Source organism: Pseudophryne corroboree, unplaced genomic scaffold (genome assembly GCF_028390025.1).
Source record: "Pseudophryne corroboree isolate aPseCor3 unplaced genomic scaffold, aPseCor3.hap2 scaffold_299, whole genome shotgun sequence".
In the NCBI taxonomy this organism is placed as follows: Eukaryota; Metazoa; Chordata; class Amphibia; order Anura; family Myobatrachidae; genus Pseudophryne; species Pseudophryne corroboree.
In genome coordinates, this window is record NW_026969662.1 from 25,654 (window position 1) to 50,584 (window position 24,931).

At 41.8% G+C, this 24,931-nt stretch overlaps 5 non-coding genes and 1 pseudogene across 5 annotated transcripts; 5 read left to right on the forward strand and 1 right to left on the reverse strand.

The window, feature by feature from the left end:
* Positions 1 to 4,434: 4,434 nt before the first annotated feature.
* On the forward strand, positions 4,435 to 4,598 carry LOC135016230 (U1 spliceosomal RNA). Its single transcript, XR_010214365.1, has one exon. It is a non-coding gene; the product is annotated as a U1 spliceosomal RNA (small nuclear RNA).
* A 60-nt stretch (positions 4,599 to 4,658) lies between these two features.
* On the forward strand, positions 4,659 to 4,774 carry LOC135016518 (U5 spliceosomal RNA). The gene has a single exon (XR_010214603.1). It is a non-coding gene; the product is annotated as a U5 spliceosomal RNA (small nuclear RNA).
* A 274-nt stretch (positions 4,775 to 5,048) lies between these two features.
* On the forward strand, positions 5,049 to 5,164 carry LOC135016495 (U5 spliceosomal RNA). The gene has a single exon (XR_010214579.1). It is a non-coding gene; the product is annotated as a U5 spliceosomal RNA (small nuclear RNA).
* A 275-nt stretch (positions 5,165 to 5,439) lies between these two features.
* Positions 5,440 to 5,555, forward strand: LOC135016508 (U5 spliceosomal RNA). The gene has a single exon (XR_010214593.1). It is a non-coding gene; the product is annotated as a U5 spliceosomal RNA (small nuclear RNA).
* Positions 5,556 to 19,199: 13,644 nt separating this feature from the next.
* Positions 19,200 to 19,378, forward strand: LOC135016465 (U1 spliceosomal RNA; annotated as a pseudogene).
* Positions 19,379 to 21,461: 2,083 nt separating this feature from the next.
* Positions 21,462 to 21,624, reverse strand: LOC135016347 (U1 spliceosomal RNA). Its single transcript, XR_010214481.1, has one exon. It is a non-coding gene; the product is annotated as a U1 spliceosomal RNA (small nuclear RNA).
* Positions 21,625 to 24,931: the final 3,307 nt, after the last annotated feature.

The window sequence follows — 24,931 nt, forward strand, 5'->3', positions numbered from 1 at the left end:
AAGGTACAATACAGTTTTTCCTTGCCGATATCTCTCTTTTGCAAAGAGATAGGCATTGGAAAATTCAGGGCTATAACGTGTAGATGAAGCACTAACAGGAGGCTTTAAAATTTTCATTCTAGTGTCCTTCGTTTGGGAGAAAAATGCAAAGGTACAATACAGCTTTTCCTTGCCAATATCTCTCTTTTGCAAAGAGCTAGGCATTGGAAAATTCAGGGCTATACCGTGTAGATGAAGCACTAACAGGAGGCTTTTACATTTTCATTCTAGTGTCCTTCGTTTGGGAGAAAAATGCAAAGGTACAATACAGCTTTTCCTTGCCGATATCTCTCTTTTGCAAAGAGATAGGCATTGGAAAATTCAGGGCTATAACGTGTAGATGAAGCACTAACAGGAGGCTTTAAAATTTTCATTCTAGTGTCTTTCGTTTGGGAGAAAAATGCAAAGGTACAATACAGCTTTTCCTTGCCGATATCTCTCTTTTGCAAAGAGCTAGGCATTGGAAAATTCAGGGCTATAACGTGTAGATGAAGCACTAATAGGAGGCTTTAAAATTTTCATTCTAGTGTCTTTCGTTTGGGAGAAAAATGCAAAAGTACAATGCTGCTTTTCCTTGCCGATATCTCTCTTTTGCAAAGAGATAGGCATTGGAAAATTCAGGGCTATAACGTGTAGATGAAGCACTAACAGGAGGCTTTAAAATTTTCATTCTAGTGTCCTTCGTTTGGGAGAAAAATGCAAAGGTACATTACAGCTTTTCCTTGCCAATATCTCTCTTTTGCAAAGAGCTAGGCATTGGAAAATTCAGGGCTATAACGTGTAGATGAAGCACTAACAGGAGGCTTTAAAATTTTCATTCTAGTGTCTTTCGTTTGGGAGAAAAATGCAAAAGTACAATGCAGCTTTTCCTTGCCGATATCTCTCTTTTGCAAAGAGATAGGCATTGGAAAATGCAGGGCTATAACGTGTAGATGAAGCACTAACAGTAGGCTTTAAAAATTTCATTCTAGTGTCTTTCGTTTGGGAGAAAAATGCAAAAGTACAATGCAGCTTTTCCTTGCCGATATCTCTCTTTTGCAAAGAGATAGGCATTGGAAAATTCAGGGCTATAACGTGTAGATGAAGCACTAATAGGAGGCTTTAAAATTTTCATTCTAATGTCCTTCGTTTGGGAGAAAAATGCAAAGGTACAATACAGCTTTTCCTTGCCGATATCTCTCTTTTCCAAAGAGATAGGCATTGGAAAATTCAGGGCTATAACATGTAGATGAAGCACTAACAGGAGGCTTTAAAATTTTCATTCTAGTGTCTTTCGTTTGGGAGAAAAATGCAAAGGTACAATACAGCTTTTCCTTGCCGATATCTCTCTTTTGCAAAGAGATAGGCATTGGAAAATTCAGGGCTTTAACGTGTAGATGAAGCACTAACAGGAGGCTTTAAAATTTTCATTCTAGTGTCCTTCGTTTGGGAGAAAAATGCAAAGGTACAATACAGCTTTTCCTTGCCGATATCTCTCTTTTGCAAAGAGATAGGCATTGGACAAATTCAGGGCTATAACGTGTAGATGAAGCACTAACAGGAGGCTTTAAAATTTTCATTCTAGTGTCTTTCGTTTGGGAGAAAAATGCAAAGGTACAATACAGCTTTTCCTTGCCGATATCTCTCTTTTGCAAAGAGCTAGGCATTGGAAAATTCAGGGCTATAACGTGTAGATGAAGCACTAACAGGAGGCTTTAAAATTTTCATTCTAGTGTCTTTCGTTTGGGAGAAAAATGCAAAGGTACAATACAGCTTTTCCTTGCCAATATCTCTCTTTTGCAAAGAGCTAGGCATTGGAAAATTCAGGGCTATAACGTGTAGATGAAGCACTAACAGGAGGCTTTAAAATTTTCATTCTAGTGTCTTTCGTTTGGGAGAAAAATGCAAAGGTACAATACAGTTTTTCCTTGCCGATATCTCTCTTTTGCAAAGAGATAGGCATTGGAAAATTCAGGGCTATAACGTGTAGATGAAGCACTAACAGGAGGCTTTAAAATTTTCATTCTAGTGTCCTTCGTTTGGGAGAAAAATGCAAAGGTACAATACAGCTTTTCCTTGCCAATATCTCTCTTTTGCAAAGAGCTAGGCATTGGAAAATTCAGGGCTATACCGTGTAGATGAAGCACTAACAGGAGGCTTTTACATTTTCATTCTAGTGTCCTTCGTTTGGGAGAAAAATGCAAAGGTACAATACAGCTTTTCCTTGCCGATATCTCTCTTTTGCAAAGAGCTAGGCATTGGAAAATTCAGGGCTATAACGTGTAGATGAAGCACTAACAGGAGGCTTTAAAATTTTCATTCTAGTGTCTTTCGTTTGGGAGAAAAATGCAAAGGTACAATACAGTTTTTCCTTGCCGATATCTCTCTTTTGCAAAGAGATAGGCATTGGAAAATTCAGGGCTATAACGTGTAGATGAAGCACTAACAGGAGGCTTTAAAATTTTCATTCTAGTGTCCTTCGTTTGGGAGAAAAATGCAAAGGTACAATACAGCTTTTCCTTGCCAATATCTCTCTTTTGCAAAGAGCTAGGCATTGGAAAATTCAGGGCTATACCGTGTAGATGAAGCACTAACAGGAGGCTTTTACATTTTCATTCTAGTGTCCTTCGTTTGGGAGAAAAATGCAAAGGTACAATACAGCTTTTCCTTGCCGATATCTCTCTTTTGCAAAGAGATAGGCATTGGAAAATTCAGGGCTATAACGTGTAGATGAAGCACTAACAGGAGGCTTTAAAATTTTCATTCTAGTGTCTTTCGTTTGGGAGAAAAATGCAAAGGTACAATACAGCTTTTCCTTGCCGATATCTCTCTTTTGCAAAGAGATAGGCATTTGAAAATTCAGGGCTATAACGTATAGATGAAGCACTAACAGGAGGCTTTAAAATTTTCATTCTAGTGTCCTTCGTTTGGGAGAAAAATGCAAAGGTACAATACAGCTTTTCCTTGCCGATATCTCTCTTTTGCAAAGAGATAGGCATTGGAAAATTCAGGGCTATAACGTGTAGATGAAGCACTAATAGGAGGCTTTAAAATTTTCATTCTAGTGTCCTTCGTTTGGGAGAAAAATGCAAAGGTACAATACAGCTTTTCCTTGCCGATATCTCTCTTTTGCAAAGAGATAGGCATTGGAAAATTCAGGGCTATAACGTGTAGATGAAGCACTAACAGGAGGCTTTAAAATTTTCATTCTAGTGTCTTTCGTTTGGGAGAAAAATGCAAAGGTACAATACAGCTTTTCCTTGCCGATATCTCTCTTTTGCAAAGAGCTAGGCATTGGAAAATTCAGGGCTATAACGTGTAGATGAAGCACTAATAGGAGGCTTTAAAATTTTCATTCTAATGTCCTTCGTTTGGGAGAAAAATGCAAAGGTACAATACAGCTTTTCCTTGTCGATATCTCTCTTTTGCAAAGAGATAGGCATTGGAAAATTCAGGGCTATAACGTGTATATGAAGCACTAACAGGAGGCTTTAAAATTTTCATTCTAGTGTCTTTCGTTTGGGAGAAAAATGCAAAGGTACAATACAGCTTTTCCTTGCCGATATCTCTCTTTTGCAAAGAGCTAGGCATTGGAAAATTCAGGGCTATAACGTGTAGATGAAGCTCTAACAGTAGACTTTAAAATTTTCATTCTAGTGTCTTTCGTTTGGGAGAAAAATGCAAAGGTACAATACAGCTTTTCCTTGCCAATATCTCTCTTTTGCAAAGAGCTAGGCATTGGAAAATTCAGGGCTATAACGTGTAGATGAAGCACTAACAGGAGGCTTTAAAATTTTCATTCTAGTGTCTTTCGTTTGGGAGAAAAATGCAAAGGTACAATACAGCTTTTCCTTGCCGATATCTCTCTTTTGCAAAGAGATAGGCATTGGAAAATTCAGGGCTATAACGTGTAGATGAAGCACTAACAGGAGGCTTTAAAATTTTCATTCTAGTGTCTTTCGTTTGGGAGAAAAATCAGCTTGAATGCTTCAGGGGCTGGGGCATAGCCAACATGAGCCCCACACCGAAGGAGGGTGGAGGTGTTTAATGCAAACTAGGGGTCAGACAAGCGCCGCAAAAGGCCACCATGCCCTGCACGCCCCTTTTCTGTTTTCATATGCAGACGAGGGTTGAAGCCAACTTTGACCCACTGCTTGGATGACATCACCATATGCAAATCCATCTGCGGCAGGCCTTCCCCCAGGAATGCTTGCACTAGTTGTTGCATTTGGTTTGTTGTTTGGGGGTGCTTCAGTATTAGGCAGCCTTCTGCCCTCCCATGTTCATCTGAAAATATGTGTTCTCCCTGCAGTTGTTGTCCCCAGATGAGAGTTCCCTTGTGCTGCCTCAGTTGAATCTCCTTAACTTGACAGAGATGTGCCTGAGCAGCGGCCCTCCCCAGCTCTATCCCAAATCATACTTATTTTGCATAGGAGATACCATGGTCATGAAGATTATTCTCCCAGGGTGAGGTTCATTCATTGCATTCTGGGTATGCTGACCCCTGTGATTTCCCCAAATGTGGGAAACTCGACTGCTTTATTTGTGGTAGTGGGGGACTGTGTTTGTGTTTTCCTCTGGTCAGCTCTGGTAAAAGTCAGATTTCTTTGTTTCAGAGCCTTGTTCTTCTTTTGAGAGTTCCCTTCTGCTAGTTCTTCAGAACGAACAAATCTTTTGCTTTTTACTAAAGATTTCCGTGGAGAGGAGCAAAACTGAGTTTTATCTCAATTTTTGCATGCCCCGTCTTATTGGGGTTTCTTTTATCAGTTTAAAGATAGAACGAGTGTGCTTTAATGTAAGCTCATTTGCGTAGAAATGACAGTAAATGTTTGTTTCTTTTCAAACAGAACTTTCTTGACTATACTAATTGCTTGAAAGATCTGGGAGCACATGGAAAAGAGTACAAACCATGTTTATAGCAAGGGGAAGCCTGGTGAGAAATCTGCTTTCTTTCTTTCAAATTGGGTGCTCACTTTGAGCTGAATGAGGACTGCTGGCATGGCACTCAGGCGACAGGTAGAATCTTGGTCATGCTGTGGTTTCTCTTCAGAACGAACAAATCTTTCGCCTTTTACTAAAGATTTCCGTGGAGAGGAGCAAAACTGAGTTTTATCTCAATTTTTGCATGCCCCATCTTATTGGGGTTTTATTTTATTGGTTTAAAGATAGAACGAGTGTGCTTTAATGTAAGCTCATTTGCATAGAAATGACAGTAAATGTTTGTTTCTTTTCAAACAGAACTTTCTTGACCACACTAATTGTTTGAAAGATCTGGGAGCACATGGAAAAGAGTACAAACCATGTTTATAGCAACGGGAAGCCTGGTGAGAAATCTGCTTTCTTTCATTCAAATTGGGTGCTCACTTTGAGCTGAATGAGAACTGCTGGCATGGCACTCAGGCGACAGGTGGAATCTTGGTCATGCTCTGGTTTCTCTTCAGAACTAACAAATATTTCGCCTTTTATTAAAGATTTCCGTGGAGAGGAGCAAAACTGAGTTTTATCTCAATTTTTGCATGCCCCATATTATTGGGGTTTCTTTTATCAGTTTAAAGACAGAACGAGTGTGCTTTCTTGTTAGCTTTAATGTAAGTTTATTTGCATAACAATGACAGTAAATGTTTGTTTCTTTTCAAACAGAACTTTCTTGACCATGCTACTTGCTTGAAAGATCTGGGAGCACATGGAAAACAGTACAAACCATGCAGTATCACAAGAGCCTTTATTTGATCTTTCATGAAGATAGAGCAGAATTGAGGACACGTCAACAATTTCTGCCGAAGGTGGTTCATCTTTCCACATGGTGCCTTTGGCCACTGACACCTTCGTTGAGTCAAAGTCTCTGGCTGTGGTCAGAACTTTGAAAATTTATGTCACCAGAACGGTTCAGATTAGGAAAACAGAGGCTCTGTTTGTCCTGTATGCTCCCAACATGATTGGGTGTCCTGCTTCCATGCAGACCATTATGCGCTGGATCTGTGGTAAAATTCAGCATGCTCATTCCACGGCAGGATTGCCGTTACTGAATTAGGTGAAGACCCATTCTACTAGAAAGGTGGGTTCATCCTGGGCAGCTGGTCGGGGAGTCTCGGCATTGCAACTTTGCCGAGCAGCTATTTAGTAAACACTTTTGCTAAGTTTTACAAGTTTGATACCTTGGCTGATGATAACCTCAAGTTGGGTCATTCGGTGCTGCAGAGTCGTACGCACTCTCCCACCCGTTCAAGAGCTTTGGTATAACCCCATGGTTCTTAATGTGACCCCAGCATCCTCTAGGTCGTATGAGAAAATAGGATTTTAATACCTACCGGTAAATCCTTTTCTCTTAGTACGTAGAGGATGCTGGGCACCCGTCCCAGTCCATACTGTGTCTGCAGTTATTACTTGTGGTTATACACATGTTGTGTTACGGTTCTGGTCAGCTTTTTGCTGCAATTGTTCATGCCGTTGGCTTGTGTTCTGTTGAATGCCACGTTCTGCGGCATGCTTAAGGTGTGAGCTGGTAAGATGCTCACCTTAGTTTAACAATAAATCCTTTCCTCGAAATGTCCGTCTCCCTGGGCACAGTTCCTATAACTGGAGTCTGGAGGAGGGGCATAGAGGGAGGAGCCAGTTCACACCCTTTGAAAGTCTTAAAGTGCCCATGTCTCTTGCGGATCCCGTCTATACCCCATGGTTCTTAATGTGACCCCAGCATCCTCTACGGACTAAGAGAAAAGGATGCCCTTGTGTACTATCCTGACTTCTCCTCCCGTCTGCTTACTTTGTGCCTTCCAACGCACAATGCGAACTACAGGTGGTGCTGCAGGGCCCACACCCTTTTACTTGCCTTACAGAGCAGCTCTGGAGCTGTTACAGTGCCCAGCTGCTGCAAGAAATCAGCATGAATGCTTCAGGGGATGGGGCATGGCCAACATGAGCCCCACACCAAAGGAGGGTGGGGGTGTTTAATGCGAACTAGGGGTCATCCAAGCACTGCAAAAGGCCGCCATGCCCTGCATGCCCCTTTTCTCTTTTTATATGCAGATGAGGGTTCCAGCCAACTTTGGCCCACTGCTTGGATGACATCACCGTATGCAAATCCGTCTGCTGCAGACCTTCCCCCAGGAATGCTGTTACTAGTTGTTGGATATGGTTTGATATTTGATGGTGCTTCAGTATTAGGCAGCCTTCCGCCATCCCATGTTCATCTGAAAAGATGTGGTCTCCCTGCAGTTGTTGTCCCCAGACGAGAGTTCCCTTGTGCTTCCTCAGTTGAATCTCCTTAACTTGACGGGGGAGGGGCTGCCCGAGCTGCCACCCTCCCCAGCCCTATCCCAACTCATACTTATTTTACATATTAGATCTCTTGATCATGAAGATTGTTCTCACAGGGTGAGGTTCATCCATTATATTTTAAAATAGGAAGGTACAAATTACATATTTGAATTGCATCTATGTGCTGGATTCAAATGTCCCCCCCGCTTCCTTTCTCAATTGTGCCCGTCAGCAGCTATTCTAAGGTTGCTGCCAATGGGTGTGACACATTAATTTCTTCTGTGGGGTACACTGGACTCCACAAGGATTCACATTGGGGTGTAGAGTAGGATCTTGATCTGAGGCACCAACCGGCTCAAAGCTTTTGACTGTTCCCAAGAAGCTCAGTGCATTCTCCTCTATAACCCCGCTTCCATGAACAGGGAGCTCAGTTTGTAGTTGGTGCCTTCAGTAGCAGGCCAATTAACAGGGGCCTGCCTCAGGCAGCCTATTCTTAGCTATTAATTTTGACAAGAAAAGAAGAACTTGTTTTATGAGAATCTACAAGGGCTGCAGCAGGCTAGGTCTAATAGACATCTTTACTGCAGCTTCATCACTCCCAGCGGCGCTATATACTCCCGTGCCCTGGTTGCTGGGTCACTGCAGCGGAGGCTCCGGTTTCATCCTAAGGTCAGTCACACACACACCACCCTTCCGGATCACGAGGCCGCTGATGAAGGGGAGCGAGGCCGTAGGGGGTGGGCCGTGTGCGCACTGCGGTGGACACTGATTACTGGGCAGCCGCTCCACTAGCCACCAGGTACAGTTAAGGAGCACAGGTCTGGGGGTTTTTCTCCTATATTAACCCAATTTTGTACTGCCCGCAGCGCATTGTGATAGGTAATAGGGCCTGATTCAGGTTGGATTGCAATCACAATAAGCGATCCAACTGCAAAAATTGCTAAGAGCATACGCATGTGCCTGCATTTTCTGCGGCACCCCGCAGAGAATGTGATCGCCTCTGCCTGTCAATCGGGGTGGGGAAGGGGGGGAGAGGTGGGTCAGCAACACTCCATTTCCAAGTCAGGGATGGAGCGGTGCGGGGGCAAGGCTTCAAAATGGGGTCTGCAACGGAGGAGACACAGGGGGCGTGGTCACAGCGGCTGTATGACATCACATTCAGCCGCTGTGATCACAAAAATGGTGGCGGCTTCCTGCGCGCACATACAGTCTGCACCAGCAGGAGCCTACACCATTTTTTATGATCACGCTGAACTGCAGTGCGACTGCAATTACAGCATGGTCAAGAAGGGAGGCGTCATGCTGGGTGGCCATGCCCTGTCACTGTGCAGGAGCCAGCACCGCTCACACACTAGTCCCCGGGTGCAGCCCCCAACCCCCGGGACACCCGGAGCAACAAAATGTAGATTCAGGCCACCAGGCCACGCCCCTACCTATGAAACCATGCCTCCTTTTTACCATTGCGCTGCTTATCTGCGCGCACTGCATTACAATCTCCCTCGCCACCTCTCTGTGTGTCACCAGTGATAGTGACACCTCTGCCATGCTTGTAGCAGCTGGTCCTAAGATCTACGCCTCAAACCCTGAGTGTTTGCCCTTGTGACTTGTTGATCATCATAGCGAAGCAGATGCTTACAGAAAACTGCAGGGGCTTAGATTGAAAATAAAAAAATTGATGGGTATAAGGTAGAGAGGAGCGGGTTCGGTTCTCCGAGAACCGAATTCCCCACGAACTCCACGTGGTTTACACTGGTCCGAGGCAGGCTCGGTTGTTCCCGCCTGACTCGGAAAACCTGAACAAGGGAAAATGTCATCATCCCGCTGTCGGATTCTCGCGAGATTCGGATTCCATATAAAGAGCTGCGCGTTGCTGCCATTTTTACTCGTGCATTGAAGAGAGAGCGGAGAGGACGTGGCTATGTTCTCTCAGTGGAAATCTCAATATCAGTGCTCAGTATCAGTGGTTACTTATTGCTGCTCAGTAATACTAGTAGTGTGTCTCTCCTGCTCAGTGTCAGTTCTCAGTAGTATCCTCATCAGTGCTCAGTATCACTGATCATTGTCTTGTGCTGCATTGTGGTGCTCAGCATACTACAGTACATTACTAATAGTCCAGTGCTGCATCTTGCTGCTCAGTGTCAGTTCTAGTATCCTCATCAGTGCTCACTATCACTGCTCATTGCATTGTGGTGTTCTGTATACTACAATAACATAGTAATATAGTAACATAGTTTTTGAGGTTGAATAGAGGCAAATTGCCCATCGTGTTCAACCTGTTTTAAGTTGTGATGATTCTACATACTTGCTGAATAATGTTTTATGACTAGTTAGCTACTATAACTCATGTTACCCCCGGATTAACCATGTTGATATTTTAAGTATTATAACCTTGGATAGCTTTTTCATTCAGAAATGTATCCATTCCTTTTTTAAATCCAATTACAGAGTCCGCCATTACCACCTTCCCTGGCAGGGAATTCCACATCCTGATTGCCCTAACAGTGAAGAAACCTTTCCTCCATTGCGTTCTGAACTTTCCTCCAGTCGCAGCGAGTGACCACGTGTTCTTTTAATAAATAATTCCTCTGATAACTCTTTGTTATGTATCTTTACATATTTGAAGATATTAATAATATCTCCTCTTAGGCACCTCTTTTCTAGTGTATAAATATTCAGCCTAGTAAGTCTTTCCTTATAGTCCAGTACTTTTAGGCCTTTAATCAATTTAGTCTTCAGGATCTCTTACACTTCCATGAGCAGCAGAGTAGTGCAATGGAAGCATGCTGGGCCCATAACCCAGAGGTCGATTGATCGAAACTATCCTCTGCTATGTGCATTTTTTTTTTTATAATTAAAGTAATCAAAAACTGGGATTGATATTTTGGCTCTTTTATTTTTACTTAAAGTACAATAACTTTTATCATTTTAATTTGTTTTAATAGTATATTGACAGCATTGTTTTCTTTAAAAAATCCACTTAATTTTCTTTACCCTATTACTGAAATGGTAATTGACAAAAACAAACTACATTGTCACCAGAAGAGCAATGCAAAATGTACAAGTGATATATGAAAATCATCTTCCATCTTGAATTTCAATGATGCATTGGGACAACAATTTGTGAGAAACATCTTCACCCACAAAGAAAGATTTTCTTAATTCCTTACCTGTGTGCTGATTAGATATCACCTTGTTTTCACATTAAACAGACTTCCCCGTGAGGAAGCAGCAAGGATGCAGTGACGTTTCCTGGTGTCAACCTGTATTATTTCAGTAGACATTGAAATGAGGATGCATCTTTGATGCCTTTCCAATGAAGCAAGTTTATTTCAGTAATAGGTGAAAAACCATTCCTACAAAGGTGTTAATCAGAGACTTGGCTTTGTGGACACTTTTCAGAGAGCAAATTTGTTAGCATAAACATAAAATCAGAAAATGAAGAGCTGTTTAATCACTCAATTGGACTTTTCTGCCAGCATATTTTTTTTCTCTGCAACCCACTGCTAAATTGTGCTTCCTAGCTGTTTTTTTATAAAATCACTTAATCAAATCTAACTCTGATTACATCAGAGAAGGCCAGGTACCCTACACCATAAGGGGGGTTTTTGAAATTTTGACTTGTCTACTTAAAGATCACCAAAATCTGATTACAAGGTCAATTACATCCCTGGGTGGGATTGAACCACCAACCTTTTGGTTAATAGCCAAACATGCTAACCGATTGCGCCACAGAGACACCTTGCAAAAGTCAATACTGACAAAGGCTAATAATCATTCATCTAGAACGTTTCCTAGAAAAACTTTAAAAAGTCAATAATCTGGAGAATTTTTGTAAGAAACACATTGGTACTTTCCCATGATGAGTGAGTGCTTCAGGATTTCTTGCACTTACATGGGCTATTAACCAAAAGGTTGGTGGTTCAATCCCACCCAGGGATGTAATTGACCTTGTCATCAGATTTTGGTGATCTTTAAGTAGACAAGTCAAAATTTCAAACCCCCTCTTATGGTGTAGGGTACCTGGCCTTCTCTGACGTAATCAGAGTTAGATTTAATTAAGTGATTTTATAAAAAACAGCTAGGAAGCACAATTTAGCAGTGGGTTGCAGAGAAAAAAATAACATTTTAAACCTACCGGTAATTTTTTTTTCTCGTAGTCCGTAGAGGATGATGGGGACTCCGTAAGGACCATGGGGGATAGACGGGCTCCGCAGCAGACATGGGCACTTTAAGAAAGACTTTAGATCTGGGTGTGCACTGGCTCCTCCCTCTATGCCCCTCCTCCATACCTCAGTTAGAGAAACTGTGCCCAGAGGAGACAGACAGTTCGAGGAAAGGATTTTTGTTAATCCAAGGTCAAGATTCATACCAGCCACACCAATCACACCGTATAACTTGTGATATACTACCCAGTTAACAGTATGAATCAAATCTAACTCTGATTACATCAGAGAAGGCCAGGTACCCTACACCATAACAGGGGTTTTCGAAATTTTGACTTGTCTACTTAAAGATCAACAAAATCTGATTACAAGTTCAATTACGTCCCTGGGTGGGATTGAACCACCAACCTTTTGGTTAATAGCCGTACACACTAACTGATTGCGCCACAGCGAAACTTTGCAAAAGTACATACTGACAAAGGCTAATAAGCATTCATCTAGAACGATTCCTAGAAAAACTTTAAAAAGTCAATAATCTGGAGAGTTTTTGTAAGATGTTTCTTCCAGCAACCAATGAAGAAACACATTGGTACTTTCGCATGATGAGTGAGTGCTTCAGGATCTCTTGCACTTACATGTGCAGCAGAGTACTGTAATGGAAGCATGCTGGGTCCATAACCCAGAGGTAGGCAGATTGAAACTATCCTCTGCTATATGACTTGTCTACTTAAATATTACCAAAATTTGATGACAAGGTCAATTACGTCCCTGGATGGGATTGAACCACCAACCTTTTGATTAATAGCTGAACACACTAACCGATTGCGCCACAGAGACACTTTGCAAAAAGTACATACTGACAAAGACTAATAAGCATTCATCTAGAACGTTTCCTAGAAAAACTTTAAAAAGTCAATAATCTGGAGAGTTTTTGTAAGATGTTTCTTCCAGCAACCAATGAAGAAACACATTGGTACTTTCCCATGATGAGTGAGTGCTTCAGGATCTCTTGCACTTACATGTGCAGCAGAGTACTGCAATGGAAGCATGCTGGGCCCATAACCCAGAGGTAGGCAGATTGAAACTATCCTTTGCTATATGCATTTTTTTTTGTTCATTAAAGTAATCCAAAACTGGGATTGATATTTTAGCTTTTATTTTTACTTAAAGTACAATAACTTTTACCATTTTAATTTGTTTTAATAGTATATTGACAGTGTTGTTTTCTTTCAAAAATCCAATTAATTTTCTTTACCCGATTATTAAAATGGTAATTGACAAAAACAAACTACATTGTCACCAGAAGAGCAATACAAAATGTACAAGTGATATATTAAAATCATCTTTCCAGCTTGAATTTCAATGATGCATTGGGGCAACGATTTTGTGAGAAACATCTTCACCCTTAAATAAAGATTTTCTTTATTCCTTACCTGTGTGCTAATTAGATATCACCTTGTTTTCACATTAAACAGACTTCCACATGAGAAAGCAGCAAGGATGCAGTGGCGTTAATGTTTCCTGGTGTCAACCTGTATTATTTCAGTAGATATTGAAATGAGGATGCATCTTGCTGCCTTTCCAATGAAGCAAGTTTAATTTAGTAATAGGTGAAAAACCATCCCTACAAATATGTTAATCAGATACTTGGCTTTGTGGACACTTTTCAGAGAACAAATTAGTTAGCATAAAAATAAAGCCAGAAAATGAAGAGCTGTTTAATCACTCAATTGGATTTTTCTGCCAGCATATTTCTTTTTCTCTGCAACCCACTGCTAAATTGTGCTTCCTAGCTGTTTTTTTATAAAATCACTGATTCAAATCTAACTCTGATTACATCAGAGTAGGCCAGGTACCCTACACCATAAGAAGGGGGTTTGAAATTTTGACTTGTCTACTTAAAGATCACCAAAATCTGATAACAAATTCAATTACATCGTTGGGTGGGATTGAACCACCAACCCTTTGATTAATAACCAAACACACTAACCGATTGCGCCACAGAGACACTTTACAAACATACATACTGACAAAGGCTAATAAGCATTCATCTAGAACGTTTCCTAGAAAAACTTTAAAAAGTCAATAATCTGGAGAGTTTTTGTAAGATGTTTCTTCCATCAACCAACGAAGAAACACATTGGTACTTTCCCATGATGAGTGAGTGCTTCAGGATCTCTTGCACTTACATGTGCAGCAGAGTACTGCAATGGAAACATGCTGGGCCCATAACCCAGAGGTAGGCAGATTGAAACTATCCTCTGCTATATGCATTTTTTTTTTTTAAAGTAATCCAAAACTGGGATTGATATTTTTGCTCTTTTATTTTTACTTAAAGTACAATAACTTTTACCATTTTAATTTGTTTTAATAGTATATTGACAGTATTGTTTTCTTTCAAAAATCCACTTAATTTTCTTTACCCTATTATTAAAATGGTAATTGACAAAAACAAACTACATTGTCACCAGAAGAGCAATACAAAATGTACAAGTGATATATTAAAATCATCTTTCCAGCTTGAATTTCAATGATGCATTGGGGCAACGATTTTGTGAGAAACACCTTCACCCTTAAATAAAGATTTTCTTAATTCCTTACCTGTGTGCTAATTAGATATCACCTTGTTTTCACATTAAACAGACTTCCACATGCGAAAGCAGCAAGGATGCAGTGGCGTTTATGTTTCCTGGTGTCAACCTGTATTATTTCAGTAGACATTGAAATGGGGATGCATCTTGCTGCCTTTCCAATGAAGCAAGTTTAATTCAGTAATAGGTGAAAAACCATTCCTACAAAGGTGTTAATCAGAGACTTGGCTTTGTGGACACTTTTCAGAGAGCAAATTTGTTAGCATAAACATAAAATCAGAAAATGAAGAGCTGTTTAAACAGCTACTGCCTGAGGGTCTCTTGACCTGGTGCAATACCTCTGTAGCTTTTTGTTGAGGCGGGACGCCATCATGTCTATCTGGAACAGTCCCCACCGACTTGCAATCTGTGCGAAGACTTCCTGATGGAGTCCCCACTCTCCTGGATGTAGGTCGTGTCTGCTGAGGAAGTCTGCTTCCCAGTTGTCCACTCCCGGAATGAACACTGCTGACAGTGCGCTTACATGATTCTCCGCCCAGCGAAGAATTCTGGTGGCTTCCGCCATCGCCACTCTGCTCCTTGTGCCGCCTTGGCGGTTTACATGAACTACTGCGGTGACGTTGTCTGACTGGATCAGAACTGGTTGGTCGCGAAGTAAGGTCTCCGCTTGACATAGGGCGTTGTATATGGCCCTTAGCTCCAGGATGTTGATGTGAAGACAAGTCTCCTGACTTGACCAAAGACCTTGGAAATTTCTTCCCTGTGTGGCTGCTCCCCAACCTCGGAGGCTCGCGTTCGTGGTCACCAGGATCCAGTCCTGAATGCCGAACCTGCGGCCCTCTAGAAGGTGAGCACTCTGCAGCCACCACAGGAGAGATACCCTGGCCCTGGGGGACAGGGTGATCAACTGATGAATCTGTAGATGTGACCCGGACCACTTGTCCAGTAGGTCCCATTGCAAGATCCTCGCATGGAACCTGCCGAAGGGAATGGCCTCGTATGATGCCACCATCATTCCCAGGACTCGAGTGCAGTGATGCACTGACACCTGTTTTGGTTTCAATAGGTTCCTGACCAGAGTCATGAGTTCCTGGGCCTTTTCTATCGGAAGATAAACCCTTTTCTGGTCCGTATCCAGAATAATGCCCAAGCAAAGTCAGACGAGTCGTAGGAACCAACTGCGACTTCGGGATATTGAGAATCCAGCCGTTTTGCTGTAACACCTTCAATGAAAGTTATACGCTGTTCAGCAACTGCTCTCTTGATCTCGCTTTTATGAGGAGATCGTTCAAGTACGGGATAATTGTGACACCTTGCTTTCGCAGGAGCACCATAATTTCCGTCATTACCTTGGTGAAAATTCTCGGAGAAAATTCTGGAGAGACCAAACGGCAACGTCTGAAATTGGTAATGACAATACTGTACCGCAAATCTTAGGTACGCCTGATGAGGTGGATAAATGAGTACATGAAGGTATGCATCCTTTATGTCCAGAGATATCATAAAATCCCCCCCTTCTAGGCTGGCGATGACCGCTCTTAGCGATTCCATCTTGAACTTGAACCTTTTCAAGTATAGGTTCAGGGATTTTAAATTTAATATGGGTCTGACCAAACCGTCCGGTTTTGGGACTACAAACAGGGTCGAATAATTTCCCTTTCCTTGTTGAAGCAGGGGAACCTTGACCACCACCTGTTGAAGATACAATTTGTGAATTGCATTTAACACTATCTCCCTTTCCTGGGGAGAAGATGGTAGGGCCGATTTGAAAAACCGGCGAGGAGGCACCTCTTCGAATTTCAGCTTGTAACCCTGAGAAACAATTTCTATTGCCTAGGGATCCACCTGCGAATGAACCCAGATGTGGCTGAAAACACGAAGACGTGCCCCCAACTGGGCGGACTCCTTTAGCGGAGCCCCAGCGTCATGCGGTGGATTTTGTAGAGGCCGGGGAGGACTTCTGTTCCTGGGAACTAGCTGTGTTGTGCAGCTTCTTCCCTCTGCCCTTACCTCTGGCAAGAAAGGACGCACCTCGTACTTTCTTGTTTCTCTGTGATCGAAAGGACTGCATTTGATAATGTGGTGCTTTCTTAGGCTGTGAGGGAATATAAGGCAAAAAATTTGATTTACCAGCTGTAGCTGTGGAGACAAGGTCCGAGAGACCTTCCCCAAACAATTCCTCACACCTGTAAGGTAAAACCTCCATATGCCTTTTTGAGTCGGCATCACCTGTCCATTGCCGGGTCCATAGGACTCGTCTAGCAGAAATCGACATAGCGTTTATTCTAGAACCCAGTAGACTAATGTCACTTTGAGCATCTCTCATATATAGGACAGCATCTTTTATATGCCCTATGGTCAATAACATAGCATCCTTATCTAGGGTCTCAATCTCTGCTGATAAGGTATCTGTCCATGCTGCCACCGCGCTACAACCTCGGCCGACGCAATTGCCGGTCTGAGTAAGGTACCAGAATGTGTGTAAATGGACTTTAGGGTAACCTCCTGCTTGCGGTCAGCAGGGTCCCTGATGGTAGCCGTATCCTGGGATGGCAGCGCTACCTTTTTGGATAAGCGTGTCAATGCTTTATCCACCCTAGGGGAGGATTCCCACCGTATCCTGTCCATTGGCGGGAAAGGATACGCCATAAGAATCCTTTTGGGAATCTGCAGCTTTTTGTCTGGAGATTCCCAAGCTTTTTCACATAATTCGTTCAACTCATGTGAGGGGGGAAAGGTTATCTCAGGTTTCTTTCCCTTATACATGTGTACCCTCGTGTCAGGGACAGGGGACTCTGTGATGTGCAAAACATCTTTTATTGCAATAATCATATATCGAATACATTTAGCCAATTTTGGTTGTAACTTTGCATCATCGTAGTCGACACTGGAGTCAGAATCTGTGTCGGTATCTGTGTCAACTATTTGGGATAGTGGGCGCTTTTGAGACCCCGAAGGTCCCTGCGACATAGGGACAGGCATGGGTTGACTCCCTGACTGTTCCCTAGCTTCAGCTTTGTCTAATCTCTTGTGTAATAAGTTTACATTAGCACTTAAAACATTCCACATATCCATCCAGTCAGGTGTCGGCGTTGTCGATGGAGACACCACATTAATTTGCTCCTGCTCCTCTCTAGGAGAGCCTTCTACCTCAGACATGTCGACACACGTGTACCGACACACCATACACTCAGGGAATCCTCTTATCTGAGGACAGTTCCCCAACAAGGCCCTTTGGAGAGACAGAGAGAGAAAGTATGCCAGCACACACCCCAGCGCTATATGACCCAGGAAAAAAACACAATCATTTTATGTTTACCCAGTAGCGCTGTATTTCCATATATATATGCGCCTAATTATGTGCCCCCTCTTCTTTAAGACCCTCTTTCTACCGTGGTATAAGCAGGGGAGAGTCCATGGAGCTTCCCCTCAGCGGTGCTGTGGAGAAAATGGCGCTGGGGAGTGCTGAGGGAGAAGCCCCACCCCCTCAGCGACGGGCTTCTGTCCCGCTCAAATAGCCCCCCCCATAAAAAAATGGCGGGGGCTCTTATATATATATACAGTGCCTAGCTGCATATATATTTATTTTGCCAAAGAGAGGTCTATATTGCTGCCCAGGGCGTCCCCCCTGCGCCCTTCACCCTTACACTGACTGCCGTGTGTGAGGTGTATGGGAGCAATGGAGCACAGCTTTACTGCTGTGCGTTACCTCAGTGAAGATCATGAAGTCTTCCGCCGCCTCTGAAGTCTTCTTTTCTTCTCATACTCACCCGGCTTCTATCTTCCGGCTCTGCGAGGGGGACGGCGGCGCGGCTCTGGGACGGACGGCGAGGGTGAGACCTGCGTACCGATCCCTCTGGAGCTAATGCTGTACAGTAGCCTAAGAAGCAGAGCCTATCAACTCACAGAAGTAGGTGTGCATCTCTCCCCTCCGCCCCTCGATGCAGGGAGTCTGTTGCCAGCAGGCTCCCTGAAAATAAAAAAATCTAACAAATATACTTTCTGTCAGGAAACTCAGGAGAGCTCCCTGAAAAGCACCCAGTCTCCTCTGGGCACAGTAGTAAACTGAGGTCTGGAGGAGGGGCATAGAGGGAGGAGCCAGTGCACACCCAGATCTAAAGTCTTTCTTAAAGTGCCCATGTCTCCTGCGGAGCCCGTCTATCCCCCATGGTCCTTACGGAGTCCCCAGCATCCTCTAGGACGTAAGAGAAAAATTATGCTGGCAGAAAAATCCAATTGAGTGATTAAACAGCTCCAGAGCTGCTCTGTAAGGCAAGTAAAAGGGTGTGGGCCCTGCAGCACTACCTGTAGTTTGCATTGTGCATTGGAAGCCTAGTTTGCTGTCTGTTTCCACTTCTTTTTTCTTGATCCCCTCCCGTCTATACCCTTGTGCACTATCCTGACTTCTCCTCCCGTCTGCTTACTTTGTGCCTTCCAATGCACAATGCAAACTACAGGTAGTGCTGCAGGGCCCACACCCTTTTACTTGCCTTACAGAGCAGCTCTTGAGCTGTTACAGTGCCCAGCTGCTGCAAGAAATCAGCGTGAATGCTTCAGGGGCTGGGGCATGGCCAACATGAGCCCCACACCGAAGGAGGGTGGGGGTGTTTAATGCGAACTAGGGGTCTTGCACAATGCGAACTACAGGTAGTGCTGCAGGGCCCACACCCTTTTACTTGCCTTACAGAGCAGCTCTGGAGCTGTTACAGTGCCCAGCTGCTGCAAGAAATCAGCTTGAATCCTTCAGGGGCTGGGGCATAGCCAACATGAGCCCCACACCGACAGAGGGTGGAGGTGTTTAATGCGAACTAGGGGTCATCCAAGTGCCGCAAAAGGCCGCCATGCCCTGCACGCCCCTTTTCTCTTTTCATATGCAGACGAGGGTTGAAGCCAACTTTGACCCACTGCTTGGATGACATCGCCATATGCAAATCCATCTGCTGCAGGCCTTCCCCCAGGAATGCTTGCACTAGTTGTTGCATTTGGTTTGTTGTTTGGGGGTGCTTCAGTATTAGGCAGCCTTCTGCCCTCCCATGTTCATCTGAAAATATGTGTTCTCCCTGCAGTTGTTGTCCCCAGATGAGAGTTCCCTTGTGCTGCCTCAGTTGAATCTCCTTTACTTGACAGAGATGTGCCTGAGCAGCGGCCCTCCCCAGCCCTATCCCAAATCATACTTATTTTGCATAGGAGATACCATGGTCATGAAGACTGTTCTCCCAGGGTGCGGTTCATTCATTGCATTCTGGGTATGCTGACCCCTGTGATTTCCCCAAATGTGGGAAACTCGACTGCATTATTTAATGCGAACTAGGGGTCATCCAAGCACCGCAAAAGGCCGCCATGCCCTGCATACCCCTTTTCTCTTTTCATAAGCAGACGAGGTTTGAAGCCAACCTTGACCCACTGCTTGGATGACATCACTTGCTGCCTTTCCAATGAAGCAAGTTTAATTTAATAATAGGTGAAAAACCATCCCTACAAAGGTGTTAATAAGATACTTGGCTTTGTGGACACTTTTCAGAGCACAAATTTGTTAGCATAAAAATAAAGCCAGAAAATGAAGAGCTGTTTAATCACTCAATTGGATTTTTCTGCCAGCATATTTCTTTTTCTCTGCAACCCACTGCTAAATTGTGCTTCGTGGCTGTTTTTTTTATAAAATCACTTAATCAAATCTAACTCTGATTACATCAGAGAAGGCCAGGTACCCTACACCATAACAGGGGTTTTCGAAATTTTGACTTGTCTACTTAAAGATCACCAAAATCTGATAACAAGGTCAATTACGTCCCTAGGTGGGATTGAACCACCAACCTTTTGGTTAACAACTGAACACGCTAACTGTTTGTGCCTCAGAGACACTTTGCGAAAGTACATACTGACAAAGGCTAATAAGCATTCATCTAGAACGTTTCCTAGAAAAACTTTAAAAAGTCAATAATCTGGAGAGTTTTTGTAAGATGTTTCTTCCATCAACCAATGAAGAAACACATTGGTACTTTCCCATGATGAGTGAGTGCTTCAGGATCTCTTGCACTTACATGTGCAGCAGAGTACTGTAATGGAAGCATGCTGGGTCCATAACCCAGAGGTAGGCAGATTGAAACTATCCTCTGCTATATGCATTGTTTTTTGTTAATTAAAGTAATCCAAAACTGGGATTGATATTTTTGCTCTTTTATTTTTACTTAAAGTACAATAACTTTTACCATTTTAATTTGTTTTAATAGTATATTGACAGTATTGTTTTCTTTCAAAAATCCACTTAATTTTCTTTACCCTATTATTAAAATGGTAATTGACAAAAACAAACTACATTGTCACCAGAAGAGCAGTACAAAATATACAAGTGATATATTAAAATCATCTTTCCAGCTTTAATTTCAATGATGCCTTGGTGCAACAATTTTGTGAGAAACATCTTCACCCATAAAGAAAGATTTTCTTAATTCCTTACCTGTGTGCTGATTAGATATCACCTTGTTTTCACATTAAACAGACTTCCCCATGAGGAAGCAGCAAGGATGCAGTGACGTTTATGTTTCCTGGTGTCAACCTGTATTATTTCAGTAGACATTGAAATGAGGATGCATCTTGCTTCCTTTCCAATGAAGCAAGTTTAATTCAGTAATAGGTGGATAATCATTCCTACAAAGGTGTTAATCAGAGACTTGGCTTTGTGGACACTTTTCAGAGAGCAAATTTGTTAGCATAAACATAAAATCAGAAAATGAAGAGCTGTTTAATCACTCAATTGGACTTTTCTGCCAGCATAATTTTTTTTCTCTGCAACCCACTGCTAAATTGTGCTTCCTAGCTGTTTTTTATAAAATCACTTAATCAAATCTAACTCTGATTACATCAGAGAAGGCCGGGTACCCTACACCATAAGAGGGGGTTTGAAATTTTGACTTGTCTACTTAAAGATCACCAAAATCTGATAACAAGGTCAATTACGTCCCTGGGTGGGATTGAATCACCAACCTTTAGGTTAATAGCCATACACACTGACTGATTGCGCCACAGCGACACTTTGCAAAAGTACATACTGACAAAGGCTAATAAGCATTCATCTAGAACGTTTCCTAGAAAAACTTTAAAAAGTCAATAATCTGGAGAATTTTTGTAAGAAACACATTGGTACTTTCCCATGATGAGTGAGTGCTTCAGGATCTCTTGCACTTACATGGGCTATTAACCAAAAGGTTCCCACCCAGTGATGTAATTGACCTTGTGATCAGATTTTGGTGATCTTTAAGTAGACAAGTCAAAATTTCAAACCCCCTCTTATGGTGTAGGGTACCTGGCCTTCTCTGACGTAATCAGAGTTAGATTTAATTAAGGTGCGCAAGGACATAGAAGGGAGCGGTTTAAGAAAAGAGAAGTGGAAACAGACAGCAAACTAGGCTGGAGAGAGACCTGAGACAAAGAGATCTGAATTATACGAGAGCCGACCAGGGGAAACACAAATTATGCAGTCAAGTTTCCCACATTTGGGGAAATCGCAGGAGCAGCACACCCAGAGTGCAATGGGTGAGCCTTGCCCTGGGAGAAGCACCTTCATGATCATAGTATCTCACCTATCAGGTAAGTAGGAGTTGGGCTAGTGCTGGGGAGGGTCGCTGCTCGGGTACGCCCCTGTCAAGTGAAGGAGATCCAACTGAGGCAGCACAAGGGAACTCTCGAAAGAAGAACAAGGCTAGAGGAAGATCTGAGACAAAGAAATCTGACTTTTACCAGAGCTGACCAGAGGAAAGCACAAACACAGTCCCCCACTACCACCAGGAAACATTAACGCCACTGCATCCTTGCTGCTTTCTCATGTGGAAGTCTATTTAATGTGAAAACAAGGTGCTATCTAATTAGCACACAGAAAAGAAAATTAAGTGAATTTTTGAAAGAAAACAATACTGTCAATATACTATTAAAACAAATTAAAATGGTAAAAGTTATTGTACTTTAAGTAAAAATAAAAGAGCAAAAATGTCAATCCCAGTTTTGGATTACTTTAATTAACAAAAAAAATGCATATAGCAGAGGATAGTTTCAATCTGCCTACCTCTGGGTTATGGACCCAGCATGCTTCCATTACAGTACTCTGCTGCACATGTAAGTGCAAGAGATCCTGAAGCACTCACTCATCATGGGAAAGTACCAATGTGTTTCTTCATTGGTTGATGGAAGAAACATCTTACAAAAACTCTCCACATTATTGACTTTTTAAAATGTTTCTAGGAAACGTTCTAGATGAATGCTTATTAGCCTTTTTCAGTATATGCTTTTGCAAAGTGTCGCTGTGGCGCAATCAGTTAGTGTGTAAGGCTATTAACCAAAAAGTTGGTGGTTCAATCCCACCCAGGGACGTAATTGACCTTGTTATCAGATTTTGGTGATCTTTATGTAGACAAGTAAAAATTTCAAACCCCCTCTTATGGTGTAGGGTACCTGGCCTTCTCTGATGTAATCAGAGTTAGATTTGATTCAGTGATTTTATAAAAAACAGCTAGGAAGCACAATTTAGCAGTGGGTTGCAGAGAAAAAGAAATATGCTGGCAAAAAAATCCAATTGAGTGATTAAACAGCTCTTCATTTTCTGGCTTTATTTTTATGCTAACAAATTTGTTCTGTGAAAAGTGTCCACAAAGCCAAGTCTCTGATTAACACCTTTGTAGGGATGGTTTTTCACCTATTACTAAATTAAACTTGCTTCATTGGAAAGGCAGCAAGATGCATCCTCATTTCAATATCTACAGAAATAATACAGGTTGACACCAGGAAACATTAACGCCACTGCAAACTTGCTGCTTTCTCATGTGGAAGTCTGTTTAATGTGAAAACAAGGTTATATCTAATTAGCACACAGGTAAGGAATTAAGAAAATCTTTATTTAAGGGTGAAGATGTTTCTCACAAAATCGTTGCCCCAATGCATCATTGAAATTCAAGCTGGAAAGATGATTTTAATATATCACTTGTACATTTTGTATTGCTCTTCTGGTGACAATGTAGTTTGTTTTTGTCAATTACCATTTTAATAATCGGGTAAAGAAAATTAATTGGATTTTTGAAAGAAAACAATACTGTCAATATACTATTAAAACAAATTAAAATGGTAAAAGTTATTGTACTTTAAGTAAAAATAAAAGAGCAAAAATATCAATCCCAGTTTTGGATTACTTTAATTAACAAAAAAAAAATGCATATAGCAGAGGATAGTTTCAATCTGCCTACCTCTGGGTTATGGACCCAGCATGCTTCCATTACAGTACTCTGCTGCACATGTAAGTGCAAGAGGTCCTGAAGCACTCACTTATCATGGGAAAGTACCAATGTGTTTCTTCATTGGTTGATGGAAGAAACATCTTACAAAAACTCTCCACATTATTGACTTTTTAAAATGTTTCTAGGAAGCGTTCTAGATGAATGCTTATTAGCCTTTGTCAGTATGTACTTTTGCAAAGTGTCGCTGTGGCGCAATCAGTTAGTGTGTATGGTTATTAACCAAAAGGTTGGTGGTTCAATCCTACCCAGGGACGTAATTGACCTTGTTATCAGATTTTGGTGATCTTTAAGTAGACAAGTCAAAATTTCAAACCCCCTGTTATGGTGTAGGGTACCTGGCCTTCTCTGATGTAATCAGAGTTAGATTTGATTCAGTGATTTTATAAAAACAGCTAGGAAGCACAATTTAGCAGTGGGTTGCAGAGAAAAAGAAATATGCTGGCAAAAAAATCCAATTGAGTGATTAAACAGCTCTTCATTTTCTGGCTTTATTTTTATGCTAACAAATTTGTTCTCTGAAAAGTGTCCACAAAGCCAAGTCTCTGATTAACACCTTTGTAGGGATGGTTTTTCACCTATTACTAAATTAAACTTGCTTCATTGGAAAGGCAGCAAGATGCATCCTCATTTCAATGTCTACTGAAATAATACAGGTTGACACCAGGAAACATTAACGCCACTGCATCCTTGCTGCTTTCGCATGTTGAAGTCTGTTTAATGTGAAAACAAGGTGATATCTAATTAGCACACAGGTAAGGAATTAAGAAAATCTTTATTCAAGGGTGAAGGTGTTTCTCACAAAATCGTTACCCCAATGCATCATTGAAATTCAAGCTGGAAAGATGATTTTAATATATCACTTGTACATTTTGTATTGCTCTTCTGGTGACAATGTAGTTTGTTTTTGTCAATTACCATTTTAATAATAGGGTAAAGAAAATTAAGTGGATTTTTGAAAGAAAACAATACTGTCAATATACTATTAAAACAAATTAAAAAGGTAAAAGTTATTGCACTTTAAGTAAAAATAAAAGAGCAAAAATATCAATCCCAGTTTTGGATTACTTTAATTAACAAAAAAAAATGCATATAGCAGAGGATAGTTTCAATCTGCCTACCTCTGGGTTATGGGCCCAGCATTTTTCCATTGCAGTACTCTGCTGCACATGTAAGTGCAAGAGATCCTGAAGCACTCACTCATCATGGGAAAGTACCAATGTGTTTCTTCGTTGGTTGATGGAAGAAACATCTTACAAAAACTCTCCAGATTATTGACTTTTTAAAGTTTTTCTAGGAAACGTTCTAGATGAATGCTTATTAGCCTTTGTCAGTATGTACGTTAGTAAAGTGTCTCTGTGGCGCAATCTGTTGGTGTGTTTGGTTATTAATCACAGGGTTGGTGGTTCAATCCCACGCAGGGATGTAATTGACCTTGTTATCAGATTTTGGTGATCTTTAAGTAGACAAGTCAAAATTTCAAACCCCCTTCTTATGGTGTAGGGTACCTGGCCTACTCTGATGTAATCAGAGTTAGATTTGAATCAGTGATTTTATAAAAAAAACAGCTAGGAAGCACAATTTAGCAGTGGGTTGCAGAGAAAAAGAAATATGCTGGCAGAAA